Genomic DNA, 16773 nt, shown 5'->3' on the forward strand with positions numbered 1-16773 from the left:
GATGTTAGTGACACCGCGACCGTAACGATTACTGAAGGGGATGATTCAGACCATGATTCTGAGTTGATATCACATGCATCTTAGGTCGTTGTCATCAAAAGCGGCTGCAATTTGTCTTCTAATTACTTGTAGCTATGTCCAACTAATTAGATACCGAGTTTACGTATATGTATCTAACAAAATAAGATAAGCTCGTGACTATAACCCAATTGGGGTAGTCAGCGGTACATTCATCGCAAGACAAACTAACCTAAAAGTAAGACTAACATGATAGATGGTGAGCCGTATCGCCGTATATAATAGTCGAGTCTGGTATTCATAGGTACTATATATACATATGTATTGTTAGACAGAAAAGAATCGATCGACCTAATATCGACTGATTCATAAACCTCACAACACTAGCCTACGTACTTTGACAGATCTAATTACCGCGCATTGAGACGATTGTAAAATGTTATCTTATTGAAATATAATCATTTATTAAAACACATCATAACGGGTTCATACCGCGTTTAAATCAGGGATATGAGACTCCAGATATTTTGACACTGTTGCAAGTGCCATGAACATAGGATGTCATCCCGTGATCATGGCACTTGCAGCAGCAGGCAAGAACTCGTTATTATGTGTTTTAATTATGATACTGACCCGGTTCCTGCAGACACCGCCTAATTTTATTGTAAGTTATATCCGTCATTTTCATATCCGTCGAAAAGAAAAGGGACGGATGATTCACAGCTCTTAACTTTAGGAAGAATGAGTAAATGAATGAATAACCCGGGCGAATCAAAAAGGTACGTCGCTGGTATGCAATCCGTTTGACGTGCTGTCTACTTAACTGTGTCGGGTTATTGACGGATGCAAAATTTTTAGACGGTTGGTTTAGATTTGTGCTTAAAATTGACGTGTGTTCCATAAATTTTATGCTTGTCGATTACCCGCCCCTTTCCTTTTCGGCGGATAAGAAAATGACAGATATAACTTAAAATAAAATTAGATGGTATTTACAGGAATTAGCACCACTAACTGCGTAAACTTAAAACAATGTATAATCATTTATTGTTCTGAAATAGTCGTTCTGTTTAATAGTATGTAGAACTCAAATATATGTAGAAGTCAATAAATTTACGGAATTAGAATATAACATCATAAATCAGCAAATCAAAAACGAAGTCCCGTAATTCCAAAATCTAAGACGTCCCCAGCCCTAGTTCACCCACACACGCATACAAAAACTCTAATTATATACGTCTACAGAAAATAAAGATCGGGGAAAAATTTTACAAGAAACAAGTGTGCGGCGAGGGTGGGGCAGGCCCCCTCATTAACCCCCTAGGGGGGCTAGTTCCCCCCCCAGGATGTTTAATAATATGAAGAATTGGAGATAATTTGCGCGAAACTAAATAAGAAACGCTGGACGAAAATTGAAAGGTTAGAATGGGAAGGGAGAGTTCTCCCGTCTTCCTCTTTCTCGGAAACGTACTCGTGGGCTGTTCGCTTCAGACACTTGAAAAGAAGTAATATAACATTGTAATTCGTATTCTTGTAAGTAGATTACGAGTATGTGGAATTGGTACGTTCTTGTGACGATTATGGAAAAGTTAATTTGTAACAGTAAGCATTAGTGCCGTTTTAGGGTGGAGTAGTGAGCCAATGAATTCGACTTTATGAGTTTGAATTGATGTGGAAGCCGCGGTAGCCCAGTTGGCAGAACGCTTGCCTCGCACTTTGAGGTCGCAGGTTCGAATCCAGCACAGACCTAAACCAATGTTTCCCGAATTTGTTTTGTGAATGTGCTCAGCGGTGAAGGAAAACATCGTGAGGAAACCCACATTCCCGGGAAATTCATTTTCGGAGGTATGTGACCTAACCTGTATTAGGCTGGTTTTCCCTTCGCGGGTTGGAAGGTCAGGCAGGCAGTCATTGGTTTAGACCAGTGCTGGATTCGAACCTGCAACCTCAAAGTGAGAGGCAAGCGTTCTACCAACTGGGCACCTCGGCTTCCACGGCTTACTTTACAACTTAATATCGAATTTTATTTATGATTTAAGTAATAATGAGTAAGACGATTGGCCGCTTTTATGACGTCACAGGACAGTATTTCCATACAAACTCCAAAGAATATTTTCATTTCTTAAACGTTTCGTAAAAAGTATCTTGTCAAATAGCCTATAGACTAGTTTCCAACTAGTTAAATCAGTTACTTTTTATTAAACGCCAAAACACGAAATTACTACGGAATTTGTATGAAAAAGCACACTGTGACTCCACAGAAAAATCTGATAAAACATCGCACTTATTATTACGTTTTTCTTGATTAAAATTCATAAATAATTTAAATAGAAAAAAGAAAATGTTTGTCGTTAGTTTTAGATCTGTCTTTATTTAGTAAAATCAGAATTTCATAATTTATCTTGACCCAAGTACACGACCCAATTAATATCACGTGATTTCCAGGATTTGGTGCCCGGTTAATGGCAATAGGCCCGCTATTACATGGGACTTAAATGTAACTGGCGGGGAGTGCGTATATCTGACTTGATAAGTATTTTGATTAATGTGATAGCTACATACATACATAAACTCACGCCTATTTCCCACCGCACACTTCTCTTGCTTCCTCCACATTCATCAATCGTTTCATACACGCACGCCGGTTCGGAGTAGATCGTACTGAACCTTTTCTAAGGTCATCTCCAATTTGGTCAATGTAAATTCATCATCAGCCCATTAACGTCCCCCTGCTGGGGCACGGGCCTTCCCTATGGATGGATAGGGAGATCGGGCCTTAAACCATCACGCGGGCCCAGTGCGGATTGATGGTTATTAACGACTGCTAATGCAGCCGGGACCAACGGCTTAACGTGCCTTCCGAAGCACGGAGGAGCTCGAGATGAAAACTTTTTTTTATGGTCACCCATCCTATGACCGGCCTTTGCGAAAGGTGCTTCAACAATCGCAGACCGAGCGCGTTTACCGTGCGCCACCGAGCTCCTCAACATATACTTACAACTAATGCACCTCAAATCAAACGTAAATAATGATGGTTTCAACCCTATAATCTCGAGGAAATTCAGTTAAAACTGTAAGCAAAATATAAGCAAACGACACACTTGCAGTCCATTTTTTGTAACATTGGGGTAGGCAGAGGTACATCCATCCCCTCAGGTACCCACACCCACACCTCACCGAGCTTTCTGTTACACCAACGTGATAGGTGAGCCGTATCGCCGTCTAGAATTCAAAAAAAAATCAAATTCAAAAATATCTTTATTCAGTAGGTAACATAGTTACACTTTGAATCGTCAATTTTTACATAACGAACGTCTCATCCGCCTAAAACTACTGCAGCTTCTCACAACCTGTATAGCCGGGGAAAAGAAGCTGCAAGAAAAACCTCGGCACAGGGCCCTAGACGTTCTTTTTTAAAAAAATAAACATAAAATATTGATATACAATTGAGTAATTTAGCTGGCTAATAACAGTTCTCAGACAGTTAATCCCATGCATTCATATCTTCTAAATAATCACTAACTTTATAATAACCTTTTTTGTAAAGTTTTTGTTTAACTACTTTCTTAAAGCAGTTGAAAGGCAAATTCTGAATGTCAATGGGAATCTTATTGTAAAAACGTATACATTGCCCCTTAAAAGATTTAGTAATCTTATGTAATCGACTGACTTGTAAAGCAAGTTTATTTTTATTCCGGGTATTAAATAGCGATTTTTGCAAATAAATAGAATGGTCGAGCCAGCTGTTACTTTTTTTAACGTGACTTATTGCAGATTTACCGAAGATGGCATTAACTACTTGGCCGGACAAATGGGGTGCGCTGAAAACTCTCACCCGGTACAACGTTTAAGACAACAGGCCTGAGGGTGTACAGTTGGGCGCGTTTGGCTCAGGGCGTCGTCTGAGAGGAAAGATATTTGAAGGAATTTATCGACCCTAGTGGCTCGGCGATAAGCGCTGATTGAGGGATAGGTGTGGTAAGATACATTAAAATCTCATTGGTACAAGTCCGATACCGCATTTTTTTGTAAAATGTGTTAAATAGCTATAAACCGTATATTGTCAGGTTACCTTTACATTATTTTAGGGTTCCGCAAGGGGATGCCTCTTGCTAATTTTATATAGGTATATTTTTTTTTGTATGTATGTATTTAAAAAATGTATAATGGTGCGGATTCCAGTAGACACCGTCTAATTTTATTTTAAGTTATATCTGTGATTTTCTTATCCGCCGAAAAGGAAAGGGAATTATTTGGGGATATGTCCCCACCGGGAATCGAATCCAGGACCTCCGTATCGTGAGCCCAAAGCCCAACCACTGGACCATGAAGGTCGTTAGGCAGTTACCTACACCCAAAAGACAGACAAAGCAAAAAGGAAACATATTCCCACTCGCCACTCGAAGAAATCAAAGGTCAGCTATTTGAGGTCCCAATTAACTGAAGAAGAATATCGATTGCCCTCCCCGGTACCTCATAAATATGTAGTTTTTGTACGGAACCCTCACTCGTTAAAGGTGATCGATGCTGGCCGTTTGAGATGTCTTGGGGATTGTGTTTATGAAGTTTGAAATTGCAAGTCTTTGGTTTGAATGTGTGTTGTAGTCTACCTAACCCATAGAGCAATACGGACCTCCGCGGACCGGACCTAACCTGAAGAATTGACAGGTCCGGTTTTTTACAAAAGCGGCTGCCTGTCTGACCTTCCAACCCGCGAAGGGAAAACCAGCCCAATACAGGTTAGGACACATACCAAATTCAAATTCTTTATTCGGTAGGTAACATAGTTACACTTTGAACCGCCATTTTGTACATAACGAACGTCTCATCCGCCTAAAACTACTGCAGCTTATCACAACCTGTATAGCCGGGGAAAAGAAGCTGCAAGAAAAACATCGGCATAGGGCCCTAGACGTTTTTTTTTTTGTAAAAAAGGCATTTCTCGGGTTACCTCATGATTTTTTCCTTCACGGCTAAACATGAGTGATAATTATTAATTACTAAAATACTTAGGTAACAATGGAAACAATTCTTTTATAAGTTTTTATGACGTGCCCGGCAACAAGACGTAGTTTTTTTTTTAAATCAGTTACTGCAAGATTTTTACAAACGATGTATTTTTTATAATTATAAATATAAGTAGGTAATAAATGACTGACTTAAAAATGTAAAAAAGATTAAAAATATAATAAGTACAATTATTTTTAATTATAATTGTTAATTATTTCATTTTTATTTAAATATTTTTCTAATTTGGCTAAATTTTATATTTTATAATCTGTAATGTAAATAATATGAAATAAATTGATTTTATTTTATTTTTATTTATAAATAGCTACAGCCAAAAGTGCAGTTTTCACTAACACAGTTGGCTCGACCATTATAGACGGCGATGCGGCTCACCACCTATCACCTTGGTCTATCAGAAAGCTTGGTGAGGTGTGGGTGCGAGATGATGATGGTGTATGTCCCGTACCAGGCATCGAACCGCTTCCCTTTCGTTCGCTTGTTAAACAATGGCCCCGATTCCTGCAGACACCTCCTAATTTTACTTTAAGTTATACCTATCATTTTCTTATCCGCCGAAAAAGAAAGGGACGGATGATTGACAGCTGTTTTTAGGAAGAATGAGTAAGTGAATGAATAACCCGGGCGAATCAAAAATATATCTCGCTGGTATACAAACCGTTTGACGTGTGCTGTCTACTTAATTCTGTCGGGTTATTAGCCAATGTAAGATTTGTGCTTAAAATTGACGTGTGTTCCATAAAATTTATGCTTGTTGATACCCGTCCCTTTCCTTTTCGGGGGATAAGAAAATGACAGATATAACTTAAAATAAAATTAAGTAGATGGTGTTTACAGAAATTAGCACCAATGTACTATTATTAAGCTTACCAACCAAGCTTTCAAGTTAAAAAAGTATTTTAATAGCCTAACATATGAGACGATCATTATCATAATCTTAATTATAAAATCTAGACTGGAATTTAGGATACGTACCCAATTTCAGCTCAATTGTAGGTATTTTTAATGTTAATGTATTTTTCACACGAAATATGAAAATTAGGTGAAATATTCAGAATAATTTGTGGAAAAGTTTCCGTCAAGTTTTTTCTTTACTGCTTTTTCGTTAAAGAAAACATAGAACGTGTTTAAAACATGCATAAGCACACTATATTCCTAAAGGGAGTAGTCAGAGGTACATCCATCGCAAGATGAACTGAGGACCGACGCTTCACCGAGCTTTCTGTTAGACCAACGTGATAGGTGACCCGTATCGCCGTCTATAATGGTCGAGCCAACTGTGTTAGTGAAAACAGCACTTTTGGCTGTAGCTATTTATAAATAAAAATAAAATAAAATCAATTTATTTCAGGTATGTTACCCATATTTACATTTTACAGATTATAAAATAACAAAATTTTAAATTCGAAGCCCAAATTCAGGGTTATTAAGACGTTTCCAACCAGATTAAAATAAATGGCATTTGTTTAGGACTGCCAGAGGTGCTTCGATTTATTACTAGGTCTTTTTAAAGTAACTTTTATTTTCCTGTTACGTTGGTGTTTAGTACCTAAGTTAGCGGAGTGACAATATTTATAAAAAGTAAGATGATCCGTGCTTCGGAAGACACGTCAAGCCGTTGGTCCCGGTTACTACTTACTGATGTAAGTTAGTAGTCGTTACATGAGCCATGTCGGGGGCTTTTGGCGGCTCAGTAATAACTCTGACACCAGGGTTGATGAGGTTGGTATTCCACGTCACAAACCACACGAATAAGAAGAATAAACATAGCTTCCCTGTATAACATATATTTCTGTCCTTTATCCTGCAATAAATTAAACAGTATTGTATTGTATTAAGCTCAGAACCACTACAATAACATATTATAACATAAAGTTGGTATAGAAACAAGAAAAACGGAACGTAATACAAATGACTATTCCCGAATTTCGGCGGAAATTTTTCCCAATAGTTGCGAACGATCCATACGGGGGATGTGTGCGTCGAAATAGGGGGTTGGGGGGTGGGGTAACCCCCCCAGAGGGGCCCTCGAACACTGTTAAACTAATTATTGTAGGGGGAGGGAGCTGAAAGATTTTTCTACACAAAAACCGTGTGTGAGGATTAATATTTGTTTGTTGAAGACGAACCTTATTTGCTGTTTTATAAAGCTATATTACGATCAGATTGATTGACCGCCAAACTAAGCCTAAGATTTACCAACATACAGCACGCTTACATCCCAGAATCGGGTAGGCATAGCATAGCATTCAAATTCAAAAATATCTCCATTCAGTAAGTAACATAGGTACACTTTGAGTCGTCATTTTTTACATAACGAACGTGTCCGCGTAAAACTACTGCAGCTTCTCACAACCTGTACAGCCGGGGAAAAGAAGCTGCAAGAAAAACCTCGAAACATAGCTCTAGACATTAAAAAAACACATATAATACATACATACATACATAAACTCACGCCCGTAATCCCTAATGGGGTGGGCAGAGCCACAAGTAATCAAAGACAACTTGCAGCCACTGTTGATACGATGTCGTAAGCTGGATATGATTAACCTTATGGTGATAAGGGATCAGCCTATCGCCCATAATATTAGTCCATCATGTTAGAGGACACAATCCCTCTGTCGGTTTTTACGACATGCCCGGGAAGACAAGCAGCTGAACGTTTTCTATGTTTTCTATGTTTTGTATGTTTTTTATGTTATACACATAAAATATTCTTATACAATTTAGTAATTTTATACACTCTTCCTCGCCGGCTATGTTCCAGTCCCATATAATATGGGGGAGCCTATTGCCATTAACCGGGCACAAATTCTGGAAACCATATGATATCAATCATCTATGAACCAAACATGAATGCAAACTCATCATCATCAGCCCATTAACGTCCCCACTGCTTTGGCACGGGCCTTCGAGATGGATAGGGAGATCGCGCCTTAAACCATCACGCGGGCCCGGTGCGGATTGATGGTTATTAACGACTGCTAATGCAGCCGAGACCAACAGCTTAACTTGCCTTCCGAAGCACGGAGGAGCTCGAGATGTTTTTTTTTGTGGTCACCCATCCTATGACCGGCCTTTGCGAAAGTTGCTTAACTTCAACAATCGCAGACCGAGCGCGTTTACCGCTGCGCCACCGAGCTCCTCAATGCAAACTCATCGAATTTGAATTATAATTTGAAACACAGCTGAGGTGATTGCAGGGGTTGAGGGGGTTGACGCGTGTGTACTTAACTCATCATGCGATAATTGTACCTCTGACTACCCCATTAAGGACTATAGTAGTGAGCTTATGTTGCTATGCCATTGAAAATCGCCTAACCTGAAAACAGCTTATAAATTAGTCCTTCACGTCAAACAGGACGGCCTTTGTGGTCCAGTGAGTGAGCGTTGAGCTCACGATCCGGAGGTCCTGGGTTCGAATCCCGGTGGGGAAATATCACAAAAATCATTTGTGATCCCTAGTTTGGTTAGGACATTACAGGCTGATCACCTGATTGTCCGAAAGTAAGATGATCCGTGCTTAGAAAGCACCTTAAGATCGTTGGTTCCGGTTACTACTTACTGATGTAAGTGAGTAGTCGTTACATGAGTCAGGGGCCTTTGGCGGCTCAATAGTAACCCTGACACCAGGGTTGATGAGGTTGGTAATCCACCTCACAACCCACACGATAGAAGAAGACTACAAACAGGACGTGATAATGTTAAAAGAAACGCCAATAAAGCGATTCCGATGGGCTCGGCCTCTTCAGGACATACAAACACACACACATACAATCATACATACATATAAAATGTATGAGTAATAAAAATGAAGCCCCTTTATTATAGTCGCGGTCGGAAATTGGTCTGTGACACCCTGTGTAGTGTGCGTTTCCATAGTCAGACGAGATTTGAGCGGGAGGAATTATGGAAGTCATCTCTCTAGCAAAGGCCAATCTAATGGCCTATGTAGAGACTAATAATAAAACACTTTATTGCACACAAATTTACAAAAAAAATACATGATAAACTTATTCTTAGGTGGGCAAAGGCGGCCTTATCGCTAAGAGCGAACTCTTCCAGACAAACTTCCGCAAAGGATATGGTACATTCGCACACACACACATATACATAAACACATGACTACATATTCACTTACATAAATAGCCCAGGCTGACTGCTTAACATGCAATCCGAGGCACGGATTGTTACCTTTCTATTTCCGGGATAAAAACAATGCTTTGTCCTTTCTATCACTGTATTTAATTTCATCAAAATCGGTTCAGCAGTTAAAACACAACAGACAGACAGACTGACTATCGGATTTATAATAAGTATTAGTTTGGATTTAGTCAACCAGTGCTCAGTAGTGAAGGAAAACATCATGAAAAAACCCACATTCCCGAGAAATGCATTTTCGGAGGTATGTGACTTAACCTGTATAGGGCTGGTTTTCCCTTCGCGGGTTGGAAGGTCAGACAGGCAGTCGCTTCTGTAAAAAACCGGACCTGTCAAATCTTCAGATTAGGTAAGCGGACCCTGTGAAAAACGGGATAATGCTACAGAGATGATGATGATTTAGGCAATCAGTCTCTTCTTCTATCGTGTGGTGGATTACCGATCTCATCAACCTTAGTGTTAGGGTTACTATTGAGCCGCCAAGGCCCCTGACCTGACTAATGTAACAACTACTTTCTTACATCATTAAGTAGCAACCGGGATCAACGGCTTAACGTGCCTTCCGAAGCACGAAAATACAAAGCAGTCAAACAGTGAACTGCGACGAATCTGACAAGTATTTTATGCCGTGTCGGGTGTCACAATGGACACATACCCGACAATATTTGGAAGTTAATTTACAGAAAGTATAAGTTATAGCGCGTTTATTGTCCGGAATGGGCTGGTCACTATAGTAGTCATAGTTACAACCTACTTCTGATTGTCTCTGGCCTCAGCTTAACCTACTTTGTTTTTTTTTGACGTGACTTATTGTAGATTTGCCGCAGATCGCATTAACTACTTGGCCGGACAAATGGGGAGCGCTGAGGGCTCTCACCCGGTACAAAATTTAAGACAACAGGCATCAGAGTGCCCGGTTGGGCGCGAACCTCGGCTCAGGGCGTCGTCTGAGAGGAAGAATATTTGAAAAAAATAATCGACCTTAGTGAGTCCATAGTGGTAGCCCAGTTGGTAGCTTGCCTCTCACTTTGAGGTCTCAGGTTCGAATCCAGGACAGGCTTAAACCAATGATTGTTGAATTTATTTTCGAATTCATGTTTGGATCATTAATAATTATCACGTGCTCAGCGGTGAAGGAAAACATCGCGAGGAAACCCACATTTCTGAGAAATGCATTTTCGGAGGTGTATGACTTAACCTCGCCGGCAGGGTCGGTATCGGGGTTCTAAAGTGTTTGGTGTCACGAGCTGATTGGCTGCCTCTATGGCTAGAGTAATCGGGTCGTCGGGATCGTATATTACGTCATTTGAACTAGTGCAAATAATTATTAAGTACGAAGAATATTCATTACGGCCCCCGTGGTCCAATGGTTGAGCTATGCGCTCACGATCTGAACGTCCCGGATTCAAAACCCGATGGGGATATATCACAACAATTGGGTCGTGTACTAGCTTCAAGATAAATTACGAATTTCTGATGACTTAATAAAGACAGATCTAAAACTAACGAAAAACATTTTCCTTATTCTAATTAACTTATTTATGAATTTTAATCAAGAAAAACGTTAGTCCGACATTTTATCACGTTTTTCTATGACGTCACAATGTGCTTTTTCACACAAAATCCGTAGTAATTTCGTGTTTTGACGTTTAGTAAAAAGTAACTGATTTGACTAGTTGAAAACTAGCCTATTACTTTGCTATCACTTAGCTAAGGTCGATCATCCGCCTCACAACCCACACGATAGAAGAAGACTACTCATTTAGTCTTCCGATACTTTGTGGCTCTGCCCACCCCCTAAGGTTTACGGGCGTGAATTTATCTGTGTTGGACGCGAGTAAGTATATCGATCAGAAATCAGAATCATTTATTCAACGTGATTATCATGGATAAACTTGTTGAAGGTCAATGTAACATTTTTGAATTTACGTCATTTCGCAAGGTGTTATGGCTGAGGAGAAGAAATGACAAGAAACTGCAACAGCAACACATCTTTTAAAAACCAGTGAGGATATTACATTAGAAGTTATTTAATAACTAGAGGAACACATTCAATACCAGACATTTTTATCATTTAGGTAGTCATTAATCTTATAATAAGCTTTTTTACATAAAGTAAGCTTCACATGAGCTTTAAATTTATTTTCTGACAAATTTAAAATATTATCTGGTATTTTATTGTAAAAACGTATACATAACCCCAAAAAAGATGAATTTAATTGACTTATTAATCTAGAATTTTGAATAGCAATTTTATGTTTATTTCTTGTATTGTAAGTATGCCTTTCACAGTTTTTTGGAAGGAGAGATACATTTTTACGTACATACATAATGTTTTCATATATATATATATTAACTTGCGACCGTCAGTATATTTATTTCTATACACTGGTCGTCTGGTCCTCTTCTTACAATGGCCTGGTATTTCATTCGCGTCTCCACATCTCGATGAGGAATCCCCGTTGGGCTTACCCAGGAATTACCATGCAACGCGGAAAACCCTAAAATAAACATGTGTATAACAAACGCACGTAGCATGGAGAACGCTACACCCATGGTATGATCTATTGACAGTTTTAACAGCTTACCACCTGAGTACGATCTAGACTTGTTTTGTTCTAAAGTATCCATGATGCGACAAAAAATTGCGAAAACTTTCTTTGAGACACAAGTGACTTATCAGCCCTAGTTTGAGAACGTCAAATGTTTGTATCTACCTTACTTAACCTGCTTTAACCTTTTACTTAATTCTTGATTTTTATAATTGTAAAAGGGTAAATAACTTAGCCACTATTAGGTGGAGACTTGTAATTAGCCTTTAGTTATTGTCTGGTTATTATGTTAGAAAATGTATATGGCCGTAAGTCTTCCTACATACATACATACATACATAAACTCACGCCCGTAATCCCAAATGGGGTGGGCAGAGCCACAAGTAATCAAAGACAACTTGCAGCCACTGTTGATACGAAGTCCTAAGATGGATATGATGAACCTTATGGTGATAAGGGATCAGCCTATCGCCCATAACATTAGTCCATCATGTTAGAGGACGCAATCCCTCTGTCGGTTTTTACGACATGCCCGGGAAGACAAGCAGCTGAACGTGTTCTATGTTTTTTATTTGCTCCCAGAACAGCATAGAAGCTATAAGCCTTCCTCAAAATAAATAAATAAATAAAATATCTAAATAAAAAAAAAAGTATAAGAAAACCAGGTACCTATGCTCAATCCTGTGATAAGCCGCCATTGCTAGCCCTTTGATGAGCAAACCAATGAAAGTGCATTATAACTTACAAACATGCAAGGAGATCCATCCTCATCACAGGAAAGTTTCTTCTTCTACCAACCTCATCAACCCTGACAGGGTTACCATTGAGCCGCCAAAGGCCCCTGACATGACTCAAGTAACGACTACGTACTTACATCAGTAAGTAATAACCGGGACCAGCGGCTTAACGTGCCTTCCGAAGGACGGATCATCTTACTTTCGGACAATCTGGTGATCAGCCTGTAGTGTCCTAACCAAACTAGGGATCACAGATTGGTTTTTGTGATTTGTCCCCACTGGGATTCGAACCCAGGACCTTCGGATCGTGAGCACAACGCTCAACCACTGGACCACAAAGGCCGTTACGTAGATTGATTAAACCGTACTTACGTAGTAATTAAAATACCTAATACGACTGACACAATTTAGTATGACGTCTTGTTTATAACACCATGAAATCCTACCAACATTATCAACTCGCACGCAGTCAATACACGCAAATAATATGATTCATTATAACAATTGTATTATGACATTATTTTGCATAAACTAATTTATATTCGCGAGTTTCCTCATTTTATAACGACAATACAAATTATTTATAAAAAAATAAACTCGATTTTGAATGCACAAGTGTATGGGGGTTGGAGGGGAATATTTTGAAAAATTATAAATATATCTTTACCATCATCATCAACAGCCTATATACGTCCCACTGCTGGGCACTGGCCTCCCCTCAATCAACCGGAGGGGGTATGGAGCATACTCCACCACGCTGCTCCAATGCGGATTGGTGGAGGTGTTTTTACGGCTAATAGCCGGGACCAACGGCTTAACGTGCCCTCCGAAGCACGGAATCATCTTTACCATATCTTGACTAATTTTTAATTTACTAAAAACATTCGGAACAGCCCTCGTATGTACAAATTATTTATAAAAACCTAGCTTTTGCCCGCGACTTTGTCCGCGTGACGTGTATCTTATCACGCGGTTTACATTTTTTCATACAAATGTTTTTTCCCGCTAACTCCCGTTCCCGTAGGAATTTTGCAATATCCTGTTGCAACTAAGCTTTAAGTTTACTAAGGTACCTGCATGCCAAATTTCAAGCGTCTAACTTAAGCGGTTTAGATTTTTCATACAAAAGGATTTTCCCGCTAATTCCCGTTCCCGTGGGAATTTCGGGAATTCCTTTCTTAGTGCACCTCTACGGTACCTAAGCTACGTCCCTTCCAAATTTCAAGTGCCTACGTTTAGCCGTTTAGGCTGTGCGTTGATATGTCAGTCAGTCAGTTTCTCCTTTTATATATTTAAGAAGATTAAACCCGATTTTTCCCTATTTCCCCTTTAAAATTTTACGCTCAGGTAAGTCGGCGTTTAAGGGTGTTGGGACCCTCGCTTAGCAACAATAGATGTCGTAAGTGTAGCAGTGATCGAAATTATTATTTTTTTCATAGATAAACTGAGCTAAATGAGCTCTACACCTTTTTGCCACTATTTGAAGGTCTCGAGAACCTACAAACAATAAAAAATATTAATAAATCCTTCCTATTTTCTTCAGGCTTACTCTGGGTCTGAAGTTATTGTCAAGTTCCTACTTTAATGTTATTTTCATTACTTATTATTATAAACGACATGTAAAAAAAGTTTTGTATAGGTTTATGTGTAAAAAAGAGAACGTAACTTGAGACCCAGAGTGAACCTGAAGAAAATAGGATGGATTTATAATATTTTTTATATTTTTGATTCGTCCAGGTCACCCATGTTTAAAATTAACAGCAGTCGTACGTCCTTTTCCTTTTCGGCGGGTATGATAAAGACAGGTTTAACTTAAAATTAAGTTTGCTAGAATAAGCACCATTCACAATAGGCTAGATTCCAACTAGTCAAATGAGTTACTTTTTACTAAACGTCAAAACACGAAAATACTATGGAATTTGTATGAAAAAGCACACTGTGACGTCATAGAAAAACGTGATAAAATGTCGGGTCGATTTTCAACTAAAAAATTTTATCGCACTAAAACGAAATCGGGTTAGTATACCCCGGGTTCAAAACACACCGGGTTAACAACACACGGACCCAAAATGTCGGGCTTGTAATTAAATTTTTCTTCATTAAAATTCGTAAATAATTTAAAAGAAAAAAATAAATTTTTCGTTAGTTTTAGATCGGTCTTTATTTAGTATTAATCAGAATTTCAAAATTTATCTCAACCTAGTACACGAGCCAATTGTGCAAAAACCAGGTGCAATCGTTAATAAATCGATAATTATAGTTATTATAGATAAAGTTAAACACTTTAAACCATTAATATCTAAACGTAATTATTCAAATTACTTTGAATACAGACAAACAAAATTTAATTACAATTAAGTACATAACAAAAAAGGAATAATTAAAATTACTTATTACGAATACTTATAGGTAACAAATAATAAAATGTCGTTAGAACAAAACTGATTCACTGTGACTCATACAAAATCACCTTTATAAGCGCGGTAACAAGTAACATAATTCAGTCGCTTACTATCGCTTTACTAAGATGGACGCCAAAATCATATTTGTTTTCACCCTTTATTTTTTAACAAATAATATTTCGCAAATAAATTCGGCGCCAGTGAAAAACGACGAATGTGAGTGCATAAACGAAACAGAAGCCAACACGGAAAAGTTATGGGAGTTCCTTAAAGAAGTCGACACTAAAATGGAGGAATACCCTGTCATGCCTGGTATACTCTCTCCAATCGTACCTTGCAGCAACTGCATTGAATATAACAGAAAAAAACGCAAGACTCAACCTGAGAAAGACTCTGATGGCCCAATTGACGTGCCTGAGTCGGCTTCCGAGAAACCAGAGGACGAGATCCCGGAGGATGCCGATTACGGCTTCCCCGACGGAGAAGAAGACATAAGCTGCCCAGAAGGAACCCTGAGAAGAGGGAAGTGGTGTGTGCCCATTCCAAGCGTGTTATTAGGATAGTGACAATTTTAACATAGGCTAAAATAGTTTCTCTCATAAGTGACCCGTGCTATATGAAAATATTTATAATATTTTTCATTATTAACTTTTGATACTGCCGGTTTTTAAAACGTATATTTTTATTACATTATTTTATTATTATTTTTGAAATAATAAAATATTCTGCAATTTAAACAGACTGATGTATAAATATTATTATCAATTTACAAAAATATTGTTCTCTAATATGTGATTTAAAACCAAATATTATTAAAATAGCAATAGATTTAATAGTATTTTTATATAAATTAAGATATTACTTAATTTGTAAAAAGTGAGATAATATTTAATTAAGACGTAATGTAATGTAGATAATGACGGAAAGAGGCTTTAATTTAATTCATAAAGTTTAGTTTAATAGACAATTAATAAATGTTTTTTAAAACATAATTACATTTATTTTATTACAAATTTAAATAGTTATTTAAATCCCTTATTATTACATCTGTATATATTACTATTTAAAAAGATTAAGTAAATAATTATTGAAACTCTTAATAAGATAATCTTATTATGTTAAGCTCACCACTAACAAGAGCCACGATCTTGTCGGTGTAACATTCTCCATGCTACTTTTTTAGAGAAAAATAGGGCAGTGGTTTCCCTCTTGCCTTCCGCCCCGCAGTACTCTAACGCAAGTGGGATGGCGCTCAGAATATTTTTTTTTTATATTCTTATAAGTTATCATATTCATATTCTTTTAAGTTACATTAAGTACTTGTTTATGTATTTATTGCCATCAATATTAATTACTCCACCATCAGCGGTCACCATTTGTCCGGCCAAGTAGCAATAGCCATCCGAGGCGAATCCACAAACCGGGCTAAAACCTTACTTGGAAATACCCATCTGTGCGGAGAGAGTTGGATTTTACGCTAGTTAATGAACTCAATTGACTACACTTTACACCTTTCAAACTCAATAGTATCTTAGTTTGTCTTTTTTTATGACCTATCCTGTAATGGGCTGGTTTCCCTTCGCGGGTTGGAAGGTCAGACAGGCAGTCGCCTCTGTAAAATACCGGACCTATCCAATCCTCAGGTTAGGTAAGCGGACTGTGTGAAAAACGGGATAATGCCAGGGAAATGATGATGAAACTCAATAATATCTTTATTCAGCGGGTAATATAGTTACACTTTGAGTGGTTTACATAAAACTATTGCAGCTTCTATTTTGCTGTAGCGCAATGTAAATCGAACAATGCGAGCTAGACATCAACACTTAGGTTCAAACACCTACGTATGATAATGTGCAAAAGTCCAATCAGTTTCTTGCA

The sequence above is a fragment of the Pectinophora gossypiella genome, chromosome 24 (assembly GCF_024362695.1).
Source record: "Pectinophora gossypiella chromosome 24, ilPecGoss1.1, whole genome shotgun sequence".
Taxonomy (NCBI): domain Eukaryota; kingdom Metazoa; phylum Arthropoda; class Insecta; order Lepidoptera; family Gelechiidae; genus Pectinophora; species Pectinophora gossypiella.